This window comes from Schistocerca americana, chromosome 1, assembly GCF_021461395.2.
Source record: "Schistocerca americana isolate TAMUIC-IGC-003095 chromosome 1, iqSchAmer2.1, whole genome shotgun sequence".
Lineage (NCBI taxonomy): Eukaryota > Metazoa > Arthropoda > Insecta > Orthoptera > Acrididae > Schistocerca > Schistocerca americana.
In genome coordinates, this window is record NC_060119.1 from 49450294 (window position 1) to 49476196 (window position 25903).

A 25903-nucleotide genomic window follows, 5' to 3' on the forward strand; every position below is an offset into this window, starting at 1 on the left:
TGTCCAAGGAATAGAAAAGCAACTGGAATCACTCAATAGAGGAAAGTCCACTGGACCTGACGGAATACCAATTCGATTCTACACAGAGTACGCGAAAGAACTTGCCCCCCTTCTAACAGCCGTGTACCGCAAGTCTCTAGAGGAACGGAGGGTTCCAAATGATTGGAAAAGAGCACAGATAGTCCCAGTCTTCAAGAAGGGTCGTCGAGCAGATGCGCAAAACTATAGACCTATATCTCTTACGTCGATCTCTTGTAGAATTTTAGAACATGTTTTTTGCTCGCGTATCATGTCATTTCTGGAAACCCAGAATCTACTATGTAGGAATCAACATGGATTCCGGAAACAGCGATCGTGTGAGACCCAACTCGCCTTATTTGTTCATGAGACCCAGAAAATATTAGATACAGGCTCCCAGGTAGATGTTATTTTTCTTGACTTCCGGAAGGCGTTCGATACAGTTCCGCACTGTCGCCTGATAAACAAAGTAAGAGCCTACGGAATATCAGACCAGCTGTGTGGCTGGATTGAAGAGTTTTTAGCAAACAGAACACAGCATGTTGTTATCAATGGAGAGACGTCTACAGACGTTAAAGTAACCTCTGGCGTGCCACAGGGGAGTGTTATGGGACCATTGCTTTTCACAATATATATAAATGACTTAGTAGATAGTGTCGGAAGTTCCATGCGGCTTTTCGCGGATGATGCTGTAGTATACAGAGAAGTTGCTGCATTAGAAAATTGTAGCGAAATACAGGAAGATCTGCAGCGGATAGGCACTTGGTGCAGGGAGTGGCAACTGACCCTTAACATAGACAAATGTAATGTATTACGAATACATAGAAAGAAGGATCCTTTATTGTATGATTATATGGTAGCGGAACAAACACTGGTAGTAGTTACTTCTGTAAAATATCTGGGAGTATGCGTACGGAACGATTTGAAGTGGAATGATCATATAAAACTAATTGTTGGTAAGGCGGGTACCAGGTTGAGATTCATTGGGAGAGTGCTTAGAAAATGTAGTCCATCAACAAAGGAGGTGGCTTACAAAACACTCGTTCGACCTATACTTGAGTATTGCTCATCAGTGTGGGATCCGTACCAGGTCGGGTTGACGGAGGAGATAGAGAAGATCCAAAGAAGAGCGGCGCGTTTCGTCACTGGGTTATTTGGTAACCGTGATAGCGTTACGGAGATGTTTAATAAACTCAAGTGGCAGACTCTGCAAGAGAGGCGCTCTGCATCGCGGTGTAGCTTGCTCGCCAGGTTTCGAGAGGGTGCGTTTCTGGATGAGGTATCGAATATATTGCTTCCCCCTACTTATACTTCCCGAGGAGATCACGAATGTAAAATTAGAGAGATTAGAGCGCGCACGGAAGCTTTCAGACAGTCGTTCTTCCCGCGAACCATACGCGACTGGAACAGGAAAGGGAGATAATGACAGTGGCACGTAAAGTGCCCTCCGCCACACACCGTTGGGTGGCTTGCGGAGTATCAATGTAGATGAATCTAGATGTAGAAGTACAAGAAGACTGAGTCTTCTTACTGTCTATGTTTTGTGCCTTCCGTGTGAGACCAATTTAAAATTGCGATGCTTCGCGTCAGATTTACTGTATCCCTTGTACCTTCACATTGACGATGAAACACAGAAATTGCATCGGAATTAGATACAAAAGGCACAGTGCCGACTTAGGTACATGAAGACTGAGTCATCTTACTGTCTATGTTATGTGCCTTTCCTGTGAGACCAGTTCTAGATTAAGATGCTTCACTTCAGGTTTACTGTATCCCTTGGACCTTCACTTTAACGATGAAACACAAAAATTGCATCGGATTTATATACAAAAGTCTCAATGCCGACCGAAGTACAAGAAGACTAAATTTTGTTAGTGTCTATGTTGTGAGCCTTTCCAGTGTCACCAGTTTTAGATTCCGTTGCACAACTGCTGGTTTCCTGTATCCCTTGGACCTTCACAGTGACGATGAAACACAGTAATTGCATCGGAATTGAATACTAATGGCACAATGCCGTGTTAAGCACAAGAAGTCTGAATTTTCTTAGTGTCGGTGTTCTGAACCATTCCTGTGAGACCAGTTTTAGATTACGATGCATCACTTCTAGTTTACTGTTTCCCTTGGACCTTCATATTGACGATAAAACACATTAATAGGATCGGAAGTAAATACAAAAGGCACAATGCCGACTTCAGTACAAGAGGACTGAGACTTCTTACCGTCTATGTTTTTAAGGCTTCCCTGCGAGACCAGTTCTAGATTCCAATGCTTCACTTCAGGTTTACTATATACCTTGGACCTTCACTTTGACTATGAAACACAAAAATTGCATCGGAATTAAATACAAATGGCTCAATGCCGTCTTAAGTACAAGTTGACTGACTTTTCTTAATGTCTGTGTTTTGAGCCTTTCCTGTGTCACCAGTTTTAGATTCCGATGCACATGTGCAGATTTACTATATCCCTTGGAGCTTCAAATTGACGACGAAACACAGAAATTGCATCGGAATTAAATACAAAAGGTACGATGCCGACATAAGTACAAGAAGACTGACTTTTGTTACTGCCTATGTTTTCAGCCTTTCCTGAGAGTCCACTTTTAGATTGCGAGGCATCACTTCATGTTTACTGTATCCCTTCGACCTTCAATTTGACGATGAAACACAGAAATTGCATCGGAATTAGATACAAAAGGCACAGTGCCGACTTAGGTACATGAAGACTGAGTCATCTTACTGTCTATGTTATGTGCCTTTCCTGTGAGACCAGTTCTAGATTAAGATGCTTCACTTCAGGTTTACTGTATCCCTTGGACCTTCACTTTAACGATGAAACACAAAAATTGCATCGGATTTATATACAAAAGTCTCAATGCCGACCGAAGTACAAGAAGACTAAATTTTGTTAGTGTCTATGTTGTGAGCCTTTCCAGTGTCACCAGTTTTAGATTCCGTTGCACAACTGCTGGTTTCCTGTATCCCTTGGACCTTCACAGTGACGATGAAACACAGTAATTGCATCGGAATTGAATACTAATGGCACAATGCCGTGTTAAGCACAAGAAGTCTGAATTTTCTTAGTGTCGGTGTTCTGAACCATTCCTGTGAGACCGGTTTTAGATTACGATGCAACACTTCTAGTTTACTGTTTCCCTTGGACCTTCATATTGACGATAAAACACATTAATAGGATCGGAAGTAAATACAAAAGGCACAATGCCGACTTCAGTACAAGAGGACTGAGACTTCTTACCGTCTATGTTTTTAAGGCTTCCCTGCGAGACCAGTTCTAGATTCCAATGCTTCACTTCAGGTTTACTATATACCTTGGACCTTCACTTTGACTATGAAACACAAAAATTGCATCGGAATTAAATACAAATGGCTCAATGCCGTCTTAAGTACAAGTTGACTGACTTTTCTTAATGTCTGTGTTTTGAGCCTTTCCTGTGTCACCAGTTTTAGATTCCGATGCACATGTGCAGATTTACTATATCCCTTGGAGCTTCAAATTGACGACGAAACACAGAAATTGCATCGGAATTAAATACAAAAGGTACGATGCCGACATAAGTACAAGAAGACTGACTTTTGTTACTGCCTATGTTTTCAGCCTTTCCTGAGAGTCCACTTTTAGATTGCGAGGCATCACTTCATGTTTACTGTATCCCTTCGACCTTCAATTTGACGATGAAACACAGAAATCGCATCGCAATTAAATACAAAAGGCAGAATGCCGACTTAAGTACAAGAAGACTGACTTTTCTTAGTGTCAATTATTTGAACCTTTCCTGTGAGACCAGTTCTAGATTCCGATGCACTAATCCAGGTTTACTCTATCCCCTCGACCTTCACTTTGACGATGAAACACAGAAATTGCATCGGAATTAAATGCAAAAGGCACAATGCCGACTTAAGTACAAGAAGACTGAGTCTTCTTACTGTCGATGATTTGAGCCTTCCCTGTGAAACAAGTTTTAGATTTCGAGCCTTCGCTTCAGATTTACATTATCCATTGGCCCTTCACAATGATGACGAAACAGAGAAATTTGCATCGGAATTAAATACAAAAGGCACAATTCCGACATAGGCACGAGAAGACTGAGTCTTCTTACCATCCACTTTTGGAGCTTTTCCTGTTAGACCAGTTTTAGATTCCGATGCTTCACTTCAGGTTTAAGGAATCCCTTGGACCCACACTTTGACGATGAAACACAAAAATTGCATCGGAATGAAATACAAAAGTCACAATGTCGACTTAAGTACAAGCGGACTGACTTTTCTTAGTGTCTATGTTTTGAGCCGTTCTTGTGTCACCAGTTTTAGATTCCGTTGCACAAATGCTTGTTTACTGTATCACCTTGGACCGTCGCAGTGACGATGAAGCACAGTACCTGCATTAGAATTAAATACAAAAGGCACAATGCTGACTTATGTACAAGAAGACTGAATTCTCTAACTTTCTACGTTTTGAGCCATTCCTGTGAGACCAGTTTTAGATTCCAATGTTTCACTTCAGGTTTACTGTATCCCTTGGACCTTCACTTTGACAATGAAACACAAAAATTGCATCGGAATTAAATGCAAAAGTCACAATGCCGACTTAAGTACCAGAAGACTGAGTCTTCTAACAGACTATGTTTCGAGCCTTTCCTGTGTCATCAGTTTTAGATTCCGATGCTTCACTTCCGGTTTACTGTATCCCTTGGACCTTCACTTTGACGATGAAACACAGAAATTGCATCGCAAATAAATTCAAAAGGGTCAATGCCGACTTATGTGCGAGAAGACTGACTTTTCGTAGTGTCTATGTTTTGAGGCCTTCCTGTGTCACCACTCTTAGATTCCGATGCACAACTGCAAATATACTGTATCCCTTGGACCGTCATATAGACGATGAAATACAGAAATTGCATCGGAGTGAAATACAAAATGCTCATTGGCGACTTAAGTACAAGAAGACTGATTCTTCTTACTGGCTATGTTTTGAGCCTTCCCTGTGTGACCAGTTTTAGATTCCGATGCTTTACTTCAGGTTTACTGTATCCCTTGGACCTTCGCTTTGACGGTGAAACACAAAAAGTGCCTCGGAATTAAACACAAAGGGCACAATGCCGACTTAAGTACAAGAGACTGATTTTTCTTAGTGTCTATGTGTTGAGCCTTTCCTGTGTCACCAGTTTTACATTCCGATCCACAACTGCAGTTTTTCTGTATCCCTTGTACCTTCACATTGACGATGAAACACAGAAATTGCATCGGAATTAGATACAAAAGGCACAGTGCCGACTTAGGTACATGAAGACTGAGTCATCTTACTGTCTATGTTATGTGCCTTTCCTGTGAGACCAGTTCTATATTAAGATGCTTCACTTCAGGTTTACTGTATCCCTTGGACCTTCACTTTAACGATGAAACACAAAAATTGCATCGGATTTATATACAAAAGTCTCAATGCCGACCGAAGTACGAGAAGACTAAATTTTGTTAGTGTCTATGTTGTGAGCCTTTCCAGTGTCACCAGTTTTAGATTCCGTTGCACAACTGCTGGTTTCCTGTATCCCTTGGACCTTCACAGTGACGATGAAACACAGTAATTGCATCGGAATTGAATACTAATGGCACAATGCCGTGTTAAGCACAAGAAGTCTGAATTTTCTTAGTGTTGGTGTTTTGAACCATTCCTGTGAGACCAGTTTTAGATTACGATGCATCACTTGTAGTTTACTGTTTCACTTGGACCTTCATATTGACGATGAAACACATTAATAGGATCGGAATTAAATACAAAAGGCACAATGCCGACTTCAGTACAAGAGGACTGAGACTTCTTACCGTCTATGTTTTGAGGCTTTCCTGTGAGACCAGTTCTAGATTCCGATGCACATGTGCAGATTTACTATATCCCTTGGAGCTTCAAATTGACGACGAAACACAGAAATTGCATCGGAATTAAATACAAAAGGTACGATGCCGACATAAGTACAAGAAGACTGACTTTTGTTACTGCCTATGTTTTCAGCCTTTCCTGAGAGTCCACTTTTAGATTCCGATGCATCACTTCATGTTTACTGTATCCCTTCGACCTTCAATTTGACGATGAAACACAGAAATTGCATCGCAATTAAATACAAAAGGCACAATGCCGACTTAAGTACAAGAAGACTGACTTTTCTTAGTGTCAATTATTTGAACCTTTCCTGTGAGACCAGTTCTAGATTCCGATGCACTAATCCAGGTTTACTCTATCCCCTCGACCTTCACTTTGACGATGAAACACAGAAATTGCATCGGAATTAAATGCAAAAGGCACAATGCCGACTTAAGTACAAGAAGACTGAGTCTTCTTACTGTCGATGATTTGAGCCTTCCCTGTGAAACAAGTTTTAGTTTTCGAGCCTTCGCTTCAGATTTACATTATCCATTGGCCCTTCACAATGATGACGAAACAGAGAAATTTGCATCGGAATTAAATACAAAAGGCACAATTCCGACATAGGCACGAGAAGACTGAGTCTTCTTACCATCCACTTTTTGAGCTTTTCCTGTTAGACCAGTTTTAGATTCCGATTCTTCACTTCAGGTTTACTGAATCCCTTGGACCCACACTTTGACGATGAAACACAAAAATTGCATCGGAATGAAATACAAAAGTCACAATGTCGACTTAAGTACAAGCGGACTGACTTTTCTTAGTGTCTATGTTTTGAGCCGTTCTTGTGTCACCAGTTTTAGATTCCGTTGCACAACTGCTTGTTTACTGTATCACCTTGGACCTTCGCAGTGACGATGAAACACAGTACCTGCATTAGAATTAAATACAAAAGGCACAATGTTGACTTATGTACAAGAAGACTGAATTCTCTAACTTTCTACGTTTTGAGCCATTCCTGTGAGACTAGTTTTAGACTCCGATGCTTCACTTTAGGGTTACTGTATCACTTGGATCTTCGGTTTGACGGTGAAACACAAAAATTGCATCGGAATTAAATACAAAAGGCACAATGCCGGCTTAAGTGCAAGAAGACTGGTCTTGTTACTGTCTATGTTTTGAGCCTTTCCTGTGACACCAGTATTAGATTCCGATGCTTCGCTTCAGGTTCACGGTATCCCTTGGACCTTCACTTTGCCTATGAAACACAAAAATTGCACCGGAATTAAATACAAAAAGCACAGTTCCGACTTAAGTACATGAAGACTGAGTCTTCTTACCATCTATGTTTTCAGCCGTTTCTGTGAGACTAGTTTTAGACTCCGATGCTTCACTTTAGGGTTACTGTATCACTTGGATCTTCGGTTTGACGGTGAAACACAAAAATTGCATCGGAATTAAATACAAAAGGCACAATGCCGACTTAAGTACACGAAGACTGAGTCTTCGTACCATCTACGTTTTGAGCCTTTCCTGTGGGACCACTTTTAGATTCCGATGCTTCACTTCAGGTTTACTGTATCCCTTGGACCTTCACTTTGACGATGAAACACAAAAATTGCATCGGAATAAAATACGAAAGGCACATTGCCGACTTCAGTACGAGAAGACTGACCCTTCTTAGTGTCTATGTTTTGAGCCTTTCCTGTGAGACTAGTTTCTGATTCCGGTGCTTCACTTCGGGTTTACTGTATCCCTTGGACCTTCACGTTGACGAGGAACACGAAAATTGCGTCGGAATTAAATACAAAAGGCACAATGCCGACTTCAGTACAAGAAGACTGACTTTTCTTAGTGTATATGTTTTCAGCCTTCCCTGTTGAACCAGTTTGCGGTTGCGATGCTTCACTTCAGGTATACTGTATCCCTTGGACCTTCACTTTGACGTTGAAACACAGTAATTTTTTGGGAGTTAAACACAAAAGGCACAATGCCGAGTTAAGTACAGGACGACTGAGTCTTCGTACCGTCTATGTTTTGAGCCTTTCCTGTGAAACCAGTTTTAGATTCCGATGCTTCACTTCAGGTTTACTGGATCCCTTGGACCTACGCGATGACGAGAAACACATAATTTGCATCGAAATTACATACAAAAGGCACAATGCCGACATGAGTACAAGGACTGACTTTTCTTAGTGTCTGTGTTCTGAGCCATTCCTGTGTCACCATTTTTAGACTCCGATGCACAACTGGAGATTCACTGTATATCTTGGTCCGTCACATTGACGATGAAACACAGAAATTGAATCGGAAATAAATACAAAGAAGACAATGCCTACTTAAGTACAAGAAGACTGACTTTTCTTAGTGTTTATGCTTTTAGCCTTTCCTGTGGGACCTGTTTTAGATTCCGATGCTTCACTTCATGCTTACTGTATCCCTTGCACCTTCACTATGACGATGTAACACAGAAATTGCATCGCAAATAAATTCCAAAGGCTCAATGACGACTTACGTACGAGAAAACTGACTTTTCGTAGTGTCTATGTTTTGAGCCCGTCCTGTGTCACCAGTCTTAGATTCCGATGCACAACTGCAGATATACTGTATCCCTTGGACCGTCAAAAAAATGGCTCTAAGCGCTATGGGACTCAACTGCTGAGGTCATTAGTCCCCTAGAACTTGGAACTAGTTAAACCTAACTAACCAAAGGACATCACAAACATCCATGCCCGAGGCAGGATTCGAACCTGCGACCGTAGCGGTCTTGCGGTTCCAGACTGCAGCGCCTTTAGCCGCACGGCCACTTCGGCCGGCCTTGGACCGTCATATGGACGATGAAATACAGAAATTGCATCGGAGTTAAATACAAAATGCTCAATGCCTACTTAAGTACAAAAAGACTGAGTCTTCTTAGCATCTATATTTTGGGTCTTTCCTGTGAGACCAGTTTTAGATTCCGATGCTTCACATCATGTTTACTGTATCCCTTGGACCTTCACATTGACGATGAAACACAGAAATCGCATCGGAATTAAATCCTAAAGGCTAAATGCCGACTTAAGTACAAGAGACTGATTTTTCTTAGTGTCTATGTGTTGAGCCTTTCCTGTGTCACCAGTTTTACATTCCGATCCACAACTGCAGTTTTTCTGTATCCCTTGGACCGTAACATTGACGATGAAACACAGAAATTGCATCGGAATTAAATACACAAGGAGCAATGCCGACTTCAGTACGAGATAACTGAGTTTTCTTACCGCCTATGCTTTGAAACTTTCCTGTGAGACCAGTTTTAGATTCCGATGCTTCTCTTCAGGTTTAGTGTATCCCTTGTACCTTCACTTTGACGATGAAACACCATCATTGCATCGGAATTAAATACAAAAGGCACAATGCCGACTTAGGTACAAGAAGACTGAGTCATCTTACTGTCTATTTTATGTGCCTTTCCTGTGAGACCAGTTTTAGATTCCGATGCTTCTCTTCAGGTGTAGTGTATCCCTTGTACCTTCACCTTGACGATGAAACACCATCATTGCATCGGAATTAAATACAAAAGGCACAATGCCGACTTAAGTACAAGAAGACTGAGTCTTCTTACTGTCTATGTTTTGTGCCTTCCGTGTGAGACCAGTTTTAAATTCCGATGCTTCGCGTAAGATTTACTGTATCCCTTGTACCTTCACATTGACGATGAAACACAGAAATTGCATCGGAATTAGATACAAAAGGCACAATGCCGACTTAGGAACAAGAAGACTGAGTCATCATACTGTCTATGTTATGTGCTTTTTCTGTGAGACCAGTTTTAGATTAAGATGCTTCACTTCAGGTTTACTGTATCCCTTGGACCTTCACTTTAACGATGAAACACAAAAATTGCATCGTATTTTTATACAAAAGTCTCAATTCCGACCTAAGTACAAGAAGACTAAATTTTGTTAGTGTCTATGTTGTGAGCCTTTCCAGAGTCACCAGTTTTCGATTCCGTTGCACAACTGCTGGTTTCCTGTATGCCTTGGACCTTCACAGTGACGATGAAACACAGTAATTGCATCGGAATTAAATACAAATGGCACAATGCCGTGTTAAGCACAAGAAGTCTGAATTTTCTTAGTGTCTATGTTTTGAACAATTCCTGTGTGACCAGTTTTAGATTACGATGCCTCATTTCTAGTTTACTGTTTCCCCTGGACCTTCACATTGACGATGAAACACAGAAATAGCATCGGAATTAAATACAAAAGGCACAATGCCAACTTCAGTACAAGAAGACTGACTTTTCTTACTGCCTATGTTGTCAGCCTTTCGTGTGAGACCACTTTTAGATTCCGATGCATCACTTCATGTTTACTGTATCCCTTCGACCTTCAATTTGACGATGAAATACAGAAATTGCACCGGAATTTAATACAAATGGCACAATGCCGACTTAAGTAGAAGAAGACTGAGTCTTCTTACCATCTAAGAATTGAGCCTTTCCTGTGAGAAGAGTTTTAGATTCCGATGCTTCACTTCAGGATTTCCATATCCCTTGGATCTTCATTTTGGCGATGAAACACAAACATTACATAGGAATTGTATACAAAATGCACAATGCCGGCTTAAGTACACGAAGACAGACTTTCTTAGTGTCTATTTTTTGAACCTTTCCTGTGAGACCAGTTTTAGGTTCCGATGTTTCACGTTTACCTAATCCCTTGGATATTCACTCTGACTATGAAACGCAAAGATTTCATCGGAATGCAATACAAAAGGTACAATGCCGAATTAAGTACAAGAAGACTGAGTCTTCTTACTGCCTATGATTTAAGCCTTTCCTGTGTCACCAGTTTTAGATTCCGATGCTTCACTTCAGGTTTTCTGTATCCCTTGGACCTTCACATTGACGATGAAATACAGATATTGCATCGGCATTAAATACAAAAGGCACAATGCCAACTTAAGTACAAGAAGACTGACTTTTCATAGAGTCTATGTTTGAGAATTTCCTGTGTCACCAGTTTTAGATTCCGACGCACTACAGCAGTTTTTCTCCATCCCTTGGACCTTCACATTGACCATGAAACACTGAAATTGCATCTGAAATAATACAAAAGGGACAATGCCGACTTAAGTACAAGAAGACTGAGTCTTCGTACCATCTACGTTTTGAGCCTTTCCTGTGAGACTAGTTTTAGATTCCGATGCTTCACTTCGGGTTTACTGTATCCCTTGGACCTTCACGTTGACGAGAAACACAAAAATTGCATCGGAATTAAATACAAAAGGCACAATGCCGACTTAAGTACAAGAAGACTGACTCTTCTTAGTGTCTTTGTTTTGAGCCTTCCCTGTTAGACCAGTTTGCGATTGCGATGCTTCACTTCAGGTATACTGTATCCCTTGGACCTTCACTTTGACGTTGAAACAGAGTAATTTTTTGGGAATTAAACACAAGAGGCACAATGCCGACTTAAGTACAAGAACACTAAGTCTTCGTACTGTCTACGTTTTGAGCCTTCCCTGTGAGACCAGTATTAGATTCCGATGCTTCCCTTCAGGTATACTGTATTCGTTGGATCTTCGGCGTTGACGATGAAACAAAAAAATTGCATCGGAGTTAACTACAAAAGGCACAACGCCGACTTAAGTACAAGAAGACTGACTCTTCTTACTGTCTATGTTTTGAGCCTTCCCTGTGAGAATTGTTTTAGCTTCCGATGCTTCATTTAAGGTTTACTGTATCCCTTGGACCTCCACATTGGCGTTGAAAGACAGAAATTGCATCGGCATTAAATCCAAAAGGCACAATGCCGACTTAAGTACAACAAGACTGTCTTTTCTTAGTGTCTATGTTTTGAGCATTTCCTGTGTCACCAGTCTTAGATTCCGTTGCATCAGTTCAGGTATATCGTATCCCTTGGACCTTCACTTTGACGATGAAATACAAAAATTGAGTCGGAATTAAATACAAACGGCACAAAGCCGACTTAAGTACAGGAAGACTGAGTCTTCTTCGTGTCTATGTTATGGGCCTTTCCTGAGAGACCAGTTTTAGATTCCGATGCTTCACTTCAAGTTTACTGTATCCTGTGGGCCATCACTTGGACGATGAAACATAGACATTGCATCGGAATTAAATACAAAAGGCACAATGCAACTTAAGTACAAGAAGATTGAGTCTTCTTAGTGTCTATGATTTGAGCCTTACCTGTGAGACCAGTTTTAGAATCCGATACTTCACTTCAGGTTTACTGATCACATGGACCTACTTACTGACGATGAATCACAAAATTTGCATCGGAATTAAATACAAAACGCACAAAGCCGTCTTATGTACAAGAAGACTGAGTCTCCATACCATTTATGATTCCTGCCATTGCAGTGACACCAGTTTTAGATTCCGATGCTTCACTTCGTGTTTACTGTATCCCTTGGACCTTCGCTTTGACGATTAAACTCAGAAATTGCACCGAAATTAAATACAAAACGCACAATGCCGACTTAAGCACAAGAAGACCGGGTCTTCTTACAGTCTATGTTTTGAGACATTCCTGTGTCACCAGGTTTAGTTTCCGATGCACAACTCCAGGATTACTGTATCCCTTGGACCTTCACTTTGACGATGAAACACTAAATATGCATCGGAATTCAATACAAAAGACGCAATGCCAACTTGAGTCCACGAAGACTGACTCTTTTTAGTGTCTATGTTTTGAGCCTCTCCTGTGTGACCAGTTTTAGATTTCGATGCTTCACTTCAGGTTTACTGTATTCCTTGGACTTTTACTTTGACGATGAAACACAAAAATTGGTTCATAATTGAATACAAACGGCACAATGCCGACTTCAATACAAGATGACTGAGTCTTCTTACCGTCTATGTTTTCAGCCTTTCCAGTGAGACCAGTTTTAGATTTCGATGCTTCACTTCAGGTTTACTGTATACCTTGGACCTTCACATTGTCGATGAAACACAGAAATTGCATCGTAATTAAATACAAAGGGTACGATGCCGACTTAAGTACAAGAAGATTGAGTCTTCTTAGTGTCTATGTTTTGAGCCTTTCCTGTGGGACCAGATTTAGATTCCGACGCTTCACTTCGGGTTTACTGTATCCCTTGGACCTTCACGTTGACGATGAAACACAGAAATTGCTTCGGAATCTAATAAAAAATGCACTATACCGTCTTAAGTAGAAGTAGACTGAGTCCTCTTACCGTCCATGCTTTGGGCCTTTCCTGTAAGACCAGTGTTAGATCACGAAGTTTCACTTCAGGCTTACTGTATCCCTTGGACCTTCACACTGACGATGGAACACAAAAATTGCGTCGGAATTAAATCCAAAAGATACAATGCCGACTTAAGTGCAAGAAGACTGACTTATCTTATTGTCTATGTTTTGAGCCTTTTCTGTGTCCACAGTTTTAGATTATGATGCACAACTGCAGGTATACGGTATCCCTTGGACCTTCACATTGCCGATGAAACACAAAAATTGTATATGAATTACATACAAAAGGCACAATGCCGACTTATGTACAACATGACAGAGTCTTCTTACTGTCTAAGATTTGTACCTTTCCTGTGTCAGCAGGGTTGGTTTCTGATGCACTATTGAAGGTTTACTGTATTACTAGGACCCTCACATTGTCGATGAAACACAGAAATTGCATCCGAATTAAATACAAAATGCAAAAAGCCGTCTTAAGTGGAAAGAGACTAAGTCTCCTTACATTCTATGATTTGATCCTTTCCTGTGAGACCTGTTTTAGATTTCAATGCTTCACTTCAGGTTTACTTAATCCCTTGGACCTTGACTTTGACGATGAAACACAAATATAGCATGGGAATTAAATACAAACGGCACACTGCCGACTTAAGTACAAGAAGACTGAGTCTTCTTAGTGTCCATATTTGGAGCCTTTCCTGTGAGACCAGTTTTAGATTCCGACGCTTCACTGCAGGTTTACTGATTCGATTGGACATTCACGTTGACGATGAAACTCAGAAATTGCTTCGGAATTAAATACAAAAGGCACAATGCCGACTTAAGTACAAGAAGACTGAGTTTTCTTACGGTCTATGTTTTGAGCCTTTCCTGTGGGACCAGTTTTTGATTCCGATGCTTCACATTAGGTTTACTGTATCCCTTGGACCTTCACGTTGACGATGAAACACAAAAATTGCATCGGGATTAGATACAAAAGCCACAATGAGGACTTTAGTACAAGTAGTCTGACTCTTCTTAGTTTCTATGTTTTCAGCCTCTGATGTTAGACTAGTTTCAGATTACGATGCCTCACTTCAGGCCTGCTGTATCCCTTGGACCTTCCCTTTGACGATGAAACACAGAAAATGCATCGTAATTAAATACAAATGTCACAATGCCGACTTAAGTACAAGAACACTGACATTTCTTAGTGTCAATGTTTTGGGCCTTTCCTGTGTCACCAGTTATACATTCCGATGCACAACTACAGGTTTACTGTATACCTTGGACCTTCACATTGACGATGAAACACAGAAATTGCATATGAATTAAATACAAAAGCACAATGCCGACTTAAGTACAAGAAGACTGAGTCTTCTCACCATCGATGTTTAGAGCCTTTCCTGTGAGACTGGTTTTAAATTCCGATGCTTCACTTCAGGTTTACTGCATCCCTTGGACCTTCACTTTGACGATGAAACAAAATAATTGCATCGGAATTATGTACAAACGGCACAATGGCGACCTAAGTACAAGATGACTGAGTCTTCTTTGTGTCTATGTTTTGAGCCTCTCCTATGAGACCAGTATTAGATTCCGACGCACAACTGCAGGTTTACTGTATCCCTTGGAGCTTCACACTGACGAAGAACCACAGAAATTGCATTGGAATTAAATCCAAAAGGAACAATGCCGACTCAAGTCCAACAAGACTGGGTGTTCTTACTGTCTATGATTTGAGCCTTTCCTGTGAGACCAGTTTTAGATTGCGAAGCTTCACTTCATGTTTACTGTATACCCTGGACCTTCACATTGACGATGAAACACAGAAATTGCATATGAATTAAATACAAATATCACAATGCCGACTTAAGTACAAGATGACAGAGTCTTCTTACTGTCTATGATTTGTGCCTCTCCTGTATCAACAGGTTTGGTTTCCGATGCACAACTGAAGGATTACTGTATCACTAGGACCTTCACATTGACGATGAAACACAGAAATTGCATCAGAATTAAATACAAAATGCACAATGCCGTCTTAAGTTGAAAGAGACCGAGTCTTCTTACCTTCTATGATTTGATCCTTTCCTGTGAGACCTGTTTTGGATTTCAATGCTTCACTTCAGGTTTACTTAATCCCTTGCACCTTCACTTTGACGATGAAACACAAAAATAGCATCGGAATTTAATACAAACGCCCTACTGCCGACTTAAGTACAAGAAGATTGAGTCTTCCTAGAGCCCATATTTTGAGCCTTTCCTGTGAGACCAGTTTTAGATTCCGACACTTCACTTCAGGTTTACTGATTCGATTGGACATTCACGTTGACGATGAAACACAGAAATTGCTTCGGAATATAATACAAAAGGCACAATGCCGACTTAAGTACAAGAAGACTGAGTCTTCTTACGGGCTATGTTTTGAGCCTTCCTGTGAGACCAGTTTTAGATTCCTATGCACAACTACAGATTTACTGTATCCCATTGACGATGATAAACATAAATTGCATCGGAAATTGAAACAAAAGGCACAATGCCGACTCCAGTCCAAGAAGACTGGGACTTCTTAGTGTCTATGAATTGAGCATTTCCTGTGAGACCAGTTTTCGATTCCGATGCTTCACTTCAGGTTTACTGTATACCGTGGACCTTCACTTTGTCCTTCAAACACTGAAATTGCATCTGAAGTAAATAAAAAAAGGCACAATGAAGACTGAAGTACAAGAAGACGGCCTTTTCATAGAGTCTATGTTTTGGGCCCTTCCTGTGTCCCCAGTTTTAGATTACGATGCACAACTGCAGGTTTACTGTATCCATTGGACCTTCACATTGACGATGATACACAGATATTGCATATGAATTAAATAGAAAAGGCACAATGCCGACTTAAGTACAAGAAGACCGAGTCTTCTTTCTGTCTATGTTTTGAGCCGTTCCTGGGTCACCAGGTTTGGTTTCCGATGCGCTACTGCAGGTTTACTGTATCACTTAAACCTTCACATTGACGATGAAACACAGATATTGCATATGAATTAAATACAAAAGGCACAATGCCGACTTCAGTACAAGTGGACTGAGTTTTCATACCGTCTATGTTTTGGGCCTTTCCTGTGAGACCAGTTTTAGATTCCGATGCTTCACTTCAGGTTTACAGTATCACTTGGACCTACATACTGACGATGAATCCCAAAAATTGCATCCGAATTCAACACAAAAGACACAATGTTGACTTAAGTACAAGAAGACTGTGTCTTCTTACCGTCTATTATTTCAGCATTTCCAGTGAGTCCAGTCTTAGATTCCGATGCTTCGCTTCAGGTTTACTGCATCCCTTGGACCTTCACTTTGACGATGAAGCACAGATATTGCATCGAAATTAAATACAAAAGGCACAATGCCGACTGAAGTACAAGAAGCCAGAGTCCTCTTACCGTCTATGTTGTTAACCTTTCCTGTGAGTCCAGTTTTAGATTCCAATGCCTCGCTTCAGATTTACTGTATCCCTTGGACCTTCACTTTGACGATGAAACACAAAAGTTGCAACGGAATTAAATACAAAAGGCACAAGGACGACTCAAGTAGTAGATGACAGAGACTTCTTAGTGTCTATGTTTAGAGCATTTCCTGAGAGACCAGTTTTAGGTTTCGATGTTTCACTTGAGGTTTACTGTATCCCTGGGACCTTCACATTGACGATGAAACAGAGAAATTGCATATGAATTAAATACAGAAGGCATATTGCCGACTTAAGTATAAGAAGACTGAGTCCACTTACCGTCTATGTTTTGAGCCTTCCCTGTATCACCATGTTTAGTTTCCGATGGGCAACCTCAGGTTTACTGTATCACTTGGACCATCACATTGACGATGAAACACAGGACTTGCTTCGGAATTAAATACAAATTGCTCAAAGCTGGTTTAAGCAGAAGCAGACAGAGTCTTCTTACCATCTATGATTTTAGCCTTACCTGTGAGACCAGTTTTACATTCCGATGCTTCACTTCGGGTTTACTGTATCACTTGGACCTACCTACATACTGACGATGAATCACAAAAATTGCATCGGAATTCAATACAAAAGACACACTGCCGACTTAAGTACAAGAAGACTGAGTCTTCTTACCGTCTATGATTTCATCTTTTCCAGTGAGACCAGTTGTAGATTCCGATGCTTCACTTCAGGTTTACTGCATTTCTTGGACCTTCACTTTCACGATGAAACACCGAAATTGCATCGGAATGAAATACAAAAGGTAGAATGCCTTCTCAAGTACAAGATGACAGAGTCTTCTTAGTGTCTATGTTTAGAGCATTTCCTGCGAGACCAGTTTTAGATTCCGAAGCTTCACTTCAGGTTTACTGTATCCCTTGGACCTTCACTTTGACCATGAAACACAGAAATTGCATCGGAATTCAATACAAAAGGCACAATGCCTAATTAAGTACAAGAAGCCGGGGTCTTCTTACTGTCTATGTTGTGAACCTTTCCTGTGAGTCCAGTTTTAGATTCCGATGCTTCACTTCAGGTTTACTGTATACCCTGGACCTTCACTTTGACGATGAATCACAAAAATTGCATCGGAATTCAATACAAAAGGCACAATGCCCAATTAAGTACAGGAAGACTGAGTCTTCTTACTGTCTATGTTTTGAGCCGCTCCAGTGAGACCAGTTTTAGATTCCGATGCTTCAATTCAGGTTTACTGTATAACTTGGACCTTCACTTTGGCGATGAAACACAGAAATTGCATCGGGTTTAAACACAAAAGGTACTATGTCGACTTAATTACAAGAAGAGTGAGTCCTCTTATCGTCTATGATTTCTGCCTTTCCAGTGAGACCAGTTTTTGATTCCAGTGCTTCACTTCAGGTTTATTGTAATTCTTGGACCTTCACTTTGACGATGAAACACAGAAATTGCGTCGGAAATGAATACAAAAGGCACAATGCCGACTTAAGTAATGAAGACTGACTTTCCTTAGTGTCTATGTTTTGAGCCTTTCCTGTGTCAAGAGTTTTAGATTCCGATGCACAACTGCAGGTTTACTTTGTAGCTTGGACTTCACAAGGACGAAGAAACACAGAAATTGCTTCGGAATGGAATACAAAAGGCACAAAGCCGACGCAAGTACAAGACTGATGAGTCTTCTTAGTGCCTATGTTTAGAGCATTTCCTGTGAGACCAGTTTTGGATTCCGATGCTTCACTTTTGGTTTACTGTATCATTTGGACCTTCTCTTTGACGATCAAACACAAAAATTGCATCGTTATTAAATATAAAAGGCACAATGCCGTCTTAAATACAAGAAGACTGACTTTTCTTAGTGTCTATGTTTTGAGGCTTTCCTGTGTCCCCAGTTTTAGATTACGATGCACAACTACAGGTTTACTGTATCCCTTGGACCGTCACATTGACGATGAAACACAGAAATCGCATATGAATTAAATACAAGTGGCACAAAGCTGACTTAACGGCAAGAGGACTGAGTCTTCTGATCGTCTATGATCTGAGCCATTCCTGTATCACCAGGTATAGTTTCCGATTTGCAATAGCAGGTTTACTGTATCACTTGGACCTTCACATTGACGATGAAACACAGAAATTGCTTCGGAATTAACAACAAAACGCACAATGCCGTCTTAAGTAGATGAAAATTGAGTCTTCTTACCATCTATGCTTTGAGCCTTTTCTGTGAGACCAGATTTAGTTTCCGATGCTTCACTTCAGGTTCACTGTATCCCTTGGACCTTCACTTTGACAATGAAGCACAGAAATTGCATCGGAATTAAGTACAATCGGCACAATGCCGACTTAAGTACAAGAGGACTGAGTGACCTTACCATCTATGTTTTGAGCCTGTCCTGTGAAATCAGTTTCAGATTCCGATGCTTCACTTCAGGATTACTGTATCACTAGGACCTACCTACATACTGACGACGAATCACAAAAATTGCATCGGAATTCAATACAAAAGACACAATGCCAGCTTAATTACTAGAAGACTGAGTCTTCTTACCATCCATGATATCAGCTTTGGCAGAGAGACCAGTTTTAGATTCCGATGCTTCACTTCAGGTTTACTGCATCCCTTGGACCTTCACTTTGAAGATTAAACACAGAAATGGCATCGGAATTAAATACAAAACGCACAATGCCGACTTAAGTACAAGATGCCTGAGTCTTCTTTTCGTCTATGTTGTGAACCTTTCCTGTGAGTCCAGTTTTAGATTCCAATGCTTCACTTCAGGTATACTGTATCCCCTGGTCCTTCACTTTGACGATGAATCACAAATAGTGCATCGGAAATCAATACAAAAGGCACAATGCCCACTTCTGTACAGGTAGACTGAGTCTTTTTACTGTCTGTTTTGAGCTTTCCCAGTGAGACCAGTTTTAGATTCCGATGCTTCAATTCAGGTTTACTGTATCACTTCGTCCTTCACTTTGACGATGAAACACAAAACTTTCATCGGAATTCAATACAAAAGGGACAATGTCGACTTAAGTACAGGAAGACTGAGTCTTCTTACTGTCTATGTTTTGCGCCGTTCCAGTGAGACCAGTTTTAGATTCCGATGCTTCAATTCAGGTTTACTGTATCCCTTGGACCTTCACTTTGACGATGAAACACAGAAATTGCATCGGAATTAGATACAAAAGGCACAATGCCGACTTAAGTACAAGGAGACTGACTTTTCTTAGTGTCTATGTTTTGAACCTTTCCTGTGAGGCCAGATGTAGATTCCGATACTTCACTTCAGGTTTACTGTATCCCTTGGACTTTCACTTTGACGATGGAACACAGAAATTGCATCGGGTTTAAACACACAAGGTACAATGTCGACTTATATACAAGAAGAGTGATACCTCTTATTGTCTATGATTTGAGCCATTCCAGTGAGACCAATTTTAGATTCCAGTGCTTCACTTCAGGTTTATTGTAATTCTTGGACCTCCACTTTGACGATGAAACACAGATATAGCGTCGGAAATGAATACAAAAGGCACAATGTCGACTTAAGTACAAGAAGACTGACTTTCCATAGTGGCTATGTTTTGAGCCGTTCCTGTTTCAAGAGTTTTAGATTCCGATGCACAACTGCAGATTTACTGTATAGCTTGGACTTCACAATGACGAAGAAACACAGAAATTGCATCGGAATTAAATACAAAAGGCAACAATGCCGACACAAGTACAAGACTGCTGAGTCTTCTTAGTGCCTGTGTTTAGAGCATTTCCTGTGAGACCAGTTTTAGATCCCGATGCTTCACTTGAGGTTTACTGTATCATTTGGACCTTCACTTTGACGATTAATAAAAATTGCATCGTAATTAAATATAAAATGCACAATGCCGTATTAAGTACAAGAAGACTGACTTTTCTTAGTGTCGATGTTTTGAGGCTTTCCTGTGTCCCCAGTTTTAGATTACGATGCACAACTGCAGGTTTACTGTATCCCTTGGACCTTCACGTTGACGATGAAACACCGAAATCGCAAATGAATTAAATACAAGAGGCACAAAGCCGACTTAGGGGCAAGAGGACTCAGTCTTCTGACCGTCTATGACCTGAGCCATTCCTGTATCACCAGGTATAGTTTCCGATGTGCAAAACCAGGTTTACTGTATCACTTGGACCTTCACATTGACGATGAAACACAGAAATTGCTTCTGAAGTAATTACAAAACGCACAATGCCGTCTTAAGTAGAGGGAAACTGAATCTTTTTACCATCTATGCTTTGAGCCTTTTCTGTGAGACCAGTTTTAGTTTCCGATGCTTCACTTCAGGTTCGCTGTATCCCTTGGACCTTCACTTTGACAATGAAGCACAGAAATTGCATCGGAATTAAATACAATCGGCTCAATGCCGACTTAAGTACAAGATGCCTGAGTCTTCTTATCGTCTATGTTTGAACCTTTCCTGGGAGTCCAGTTTTAGATTCCAATGCTTCACTTCAGGTTTACTGTATACCCTGGCCCTTCACTTTGACGATGAATCGCAAATATTGCATCGGAAATCAATACAAAAGGCACAATGCCCATTTCAGTACAGTAAGACTGAGTCTTCTTACTGTCTATGTTTTGAGCCTTCCCAGTGAGACCAGTTTTAGATTCCGATGTTTCAATTCCGGTTTACTGTATCCCTTGGACCTTCACTTTAACGATGAAGCACAGAAATTGCATCGGAATTAGATACAAAAGGCACAACGCCGACTTAAGTACAAGAAGACTGACTTTCCTTAGTGTCTATGTTTGAGCCTTTCCTGTGTCCCCAGTTTTAGATTACGATGCACAACTGCAGGTGTACTGTATCCCTTTGACTTTCACATTGACGATGAAGCACATAAATTGCATATGAATTAAATACAAAAGGCACAATGTCAAGTTAAGTACAAGATGCCTGAGTCTTCCTACGGTCAATGTTGTGAACCGTTCGCGTGAATACAGTTTTAGTTTCCGATGCTTCACTTCAGGTTGACTGTCTCCCTTGGACCTTCACTTTGTCAATGAAACACAGAAATTGCATCGGAATTAAATACAAAAGGCACAATGCCGACTTAAGTACAAGAGGACTGAGTCTTCTTACCGTCTACGTTTTGAGCTTTTCCTGTGAAACCAGTTTTAGATTCCGATGCTTCACTTCAGGTTTACTCCATCACTTGGACCTACCCACATACTGTCGATGAATCACAAAAATTGCATCGGAATGCAATACAAAAAACACAATGCCGACCTAAGTACAAGAGGAATGAGTCTTCTTACCGTCTATGATTTCAGCCTTTCCAGAGAGACCAGTTTTAGATTCCGATGCTTCACTTCAGGTTTACTGCATCTCTTGGACCTTCACTTTGACGATTAAACACAGAAATTGCGTCGGAATTAAACACGAAAGGCACAATGCCGACTTAAGTACAAGAAGCCTGAGTCTTCTTACCGTCTATGATTTCAGCCTTTCCAGAGAGACCAGTTTTAGATTCCGATGCTTCAATTCAGGTTTACTGTATCCCTTGGACCTTCACTTTGACGATGAAACATAGAAATTGCATCGGAATTAGATACAAAAGGCACAATGCCAACTTAAGTACAAGGAGACTGACTTTTCTTAGTGTCTATGTATTGAACCATTCCTGTGAGGCCAGATTTAGATTCCGATGCTTCACTTCAGGTTTACAGTATCCCTTGGACTTTCACTTTGACGATGAAACACAGAAATTGCATCGGGTTTAAACACAAAAGGTACTATGTCGACTTAAGTACAGGAAGAGTGAGTCCTCTTATCGGCTATGATTTGAGCCATTCCAGTGAGACCAGTTTTAGATTCCAGTGCTTCACTTCAGGTTTATTGTAATTCTTGGACCTTCACTTTGACGATGAAACACAGAAATTGCGTCGGAAATGAATACAAAAGGCACAATGTCGACTTAAGTACAAGAAGACTGACTTTCCTTAGTGTCTATGTTTTGAGCCTTTCCTGTGTCAAGAGTTTTAGATTCCGATGCACAACTGCAGGTTTACTGTATAGCTTGGACTTCACAATGACGAAGAAACACAGAAATTGCATCGGAATCAAATACAAAAGGCGCAAAGCCGACACAAGTACAAGACTACTGATTCTTCTTAGTGCCTATGATTAGAGCATTTCCTGTGAGACCAGTTTTAGATTCCGATGCTTCACTCGAGGTTTACTGTATCGTTTGGACTTTCACTTTGACGATCAAATACAAAAATTGCATCGTAATTAAATATAAAAGGCACAATGCCGTCTTAAGTACAAGAAGACTGACTTTTCTAAGTGTCGATGTTTTGAGGCTTTCCTGTGTCCCCAGTTCTAGATTACGACGCACAACTACAGGTTTACTGTATCCCTTGGACCTTCACATTGACGATGAAACACCGAAATCGCATATGACTTAAATACAAGAAGCACAAAGCCGACTTAAGGGCAAGAGGACTCAATCTTCTGACCGTCTATAATCTGAGCCATTCCAGTATCATCAGGTATAGTTTCCGATGTGCAAAAGCAGGTTTACTGTATCACTTGGACCTTCACATTGACGATGAAACACAGAAATTGCTTCGGAAGTAATTACAAAACGCACAATGCCGTCTTAAGTAGAAGAAAACTGAGTCCTCTTGCCATCTATGCTTTGAGCCTTTTCTGTGAGACCAGTTTTAGTTTCCGATGCTTCACTTCAGGTTCACTGTATCCCTTGGACCTTCACTTTGTCAATGAAGCACAGAAATTGCATCGGAATTAAATACAATCGGCAGAATCCCGACTTATGTACAAGAGGACTGAATCTTCTTACCGTCTATGTTTTGAGCCTTCCCGTAAAATCAGTTTTAGATTCCGATGCTTCACTTCAGGATTACTGTATCACTTGCACCCACCTACATACTGACGACGAATCACAAAAATTGCATCGGAATTCAATACAAAAGACACAATGCCGGCTTAATTACAAGAAGACTGAGTCTTCTTACTGTCCATGATATCAGCTTTGGCAGAGAGACCAGTTTTAGATTCCGATGCTTCACTTTAGGTTTACTGCATCCCTTGGACCTTCACTTTGACGATTAAACACAGAAATTGCATCGGAATTAAATACAAAACGCACAATGCCGACTTAAGTTCAAGATGCCTGAGTCTTCTTATCGTCTATGTTGTGAACCTTTCCTGTGAGTTCAGTTTTAGATTCCGATGCTTCACTTCAGGTTTACTGTATCCCCTGGACCTTAACTATGACGATGAATCACAAATATTGCATCGGAAATCAATACAAAAGGCACAATGCCCACTTCAGTACAGGAAGACTGAGTCTTCTTACTGCCTATGTTTTGAGCCTTCCCAGTGAGACCAGTTTTAGATTCCGATGCTTCAATTCAGGTTTACTGTATCCCCTGGACCTTCACTTTGACTATGAAACACAGAAATTGCATCGGTATTAGATACAAAAGGCATAATGGCGACATAAGTACAAGAAGACTGACTTTTCTTAGTGTCTATGTTTGATACCATTCGTGTGTCCCCAGTTTTAGATTACGATGCACAAATGCAGGTGTACTGTATCCCTTGGACTTTCACATCGACGATGAAGCAAATAAATTGCATATGAATTAATTACAAAAGGCCCAATGTCGAGATATGTACAAGATGCCTGAGTCTTCTAATGGTCTATGTTGTGAACCGTTCGCGTGAATACAGTTTTAGATTAAGATGCTTCACTTCAGGTGTACTGTATCACTTGGACCTTCACATTGACGATGAAGCACAGATATTGCTCCGGAATTAATTACAAAACGCACAATGCTGTCTTAAGTAAATGAAAACTGAGTCTTCTAACCATCTATGCTTGGACCCTTTCCTGTGAGACCAGTTTTAGTTTCCGATGCTTCACTTCAGGTTGACTGTATCCCTTGGACCTTCACGTTGTCAATGAAACATGGAAATTGCATCGGAATTAATTACAAAAGGCACAATGCCGACTTAAGTACAAGAGGACTGAGTCTTCTTACCGTCTATGTTTTGAGCCTTTCCTGTGAAACCAGTTTTAGATTCCGATGCTTCACTTCAGGTTTACTGTATCACCTACCCACATACTGACGATGAATCACAAAAATTGCATCGGAATGCAATACAAAAGACACAACGCCGACCTAAGTACAAGAAGACTGAGTCTTCTAACCGTCTATGATTTCAGCCCTTCCAGAGAGACCAGTTTTGGATTCCGATGCTACACTTCAGGTTTACTGCATCCCTTGGACCTTCACTTTGACGATTAAACTCAGAAATTGTGTCGGAATTAAATACGAAAGGCACAATGCCGACTTAGGTACAAGAAGCCAGAGTCTTCTTACTGTCTATGTTGTGAACCTTTCCCGTGAGTCCAGTTTTAGATTCCGATGCTTCACTTCAGGTTTACTGTATCCCATGGACCTTCACTTTGACGATGAATCACAAAAATTGCTTCGGAATTCAATACAAAAGGCACAATGCCCAATTAAGTACAGGAAGACTGAGTCTTCTTACTGCCTATGTTTTGAGCCGTTCCAGTGAGACCAGTTTTAGATTCCGATGCTTCAGTTCAGGTTTACTGTATCCCTTGGACCTTCACTTTGACGAAGAAACACAGAAATTGCATCGGAATTAGATACAAAATGCACAATGCCAACTTAAGTACAAGGAGACTGACTTTTCTTAGTGTCTATGTTTTGAACATTTCCTGTGAGGCCAGATTTAGATTCCGATGCTCCACTTCAGGTTTACTGTATCCCTTGGACTTTCAATTTGACGATGAAACATAGAAATTGCATCGGGTTTTAACACAAAAGGTACAATGTCGACTTAAGTACAAGAAGAGTGGGTCCTCTTATCGTCTATGATTTGAGCCATTCCAGTGAGAACAGTTTTAGATTCCAGTGCTTCACTTCAGATTTATTGTAATTCTTGGACCTCCACTTTGACGATGAAACACAGAAATTGTGTCGGAAATGAATACAAAAGGCACAATGCCGACTTAAGTACAAGAAGACTGACTTTCCTTAGTGTCTATGTTTTGAGCCTTTCCTGTGTCAAGAGTTTTAGATTCCGATGCACAACTGCAGGTTTACTGTATAGCTTGGACTTCACAATGACCAAGAAACACAGAAATTGCATCGGAATTAAATACAAAAGGCACAAAGCCGACACAAGTACAAGACTACTGATTCTTCTTGGTGCCTATGTTTAGAGCATTTCCTGTGAGACCAGTTTTTGATTCCGATGCTTCACTTGAGGTTTACTGTATCATTTGGACCTTCACTTTGAC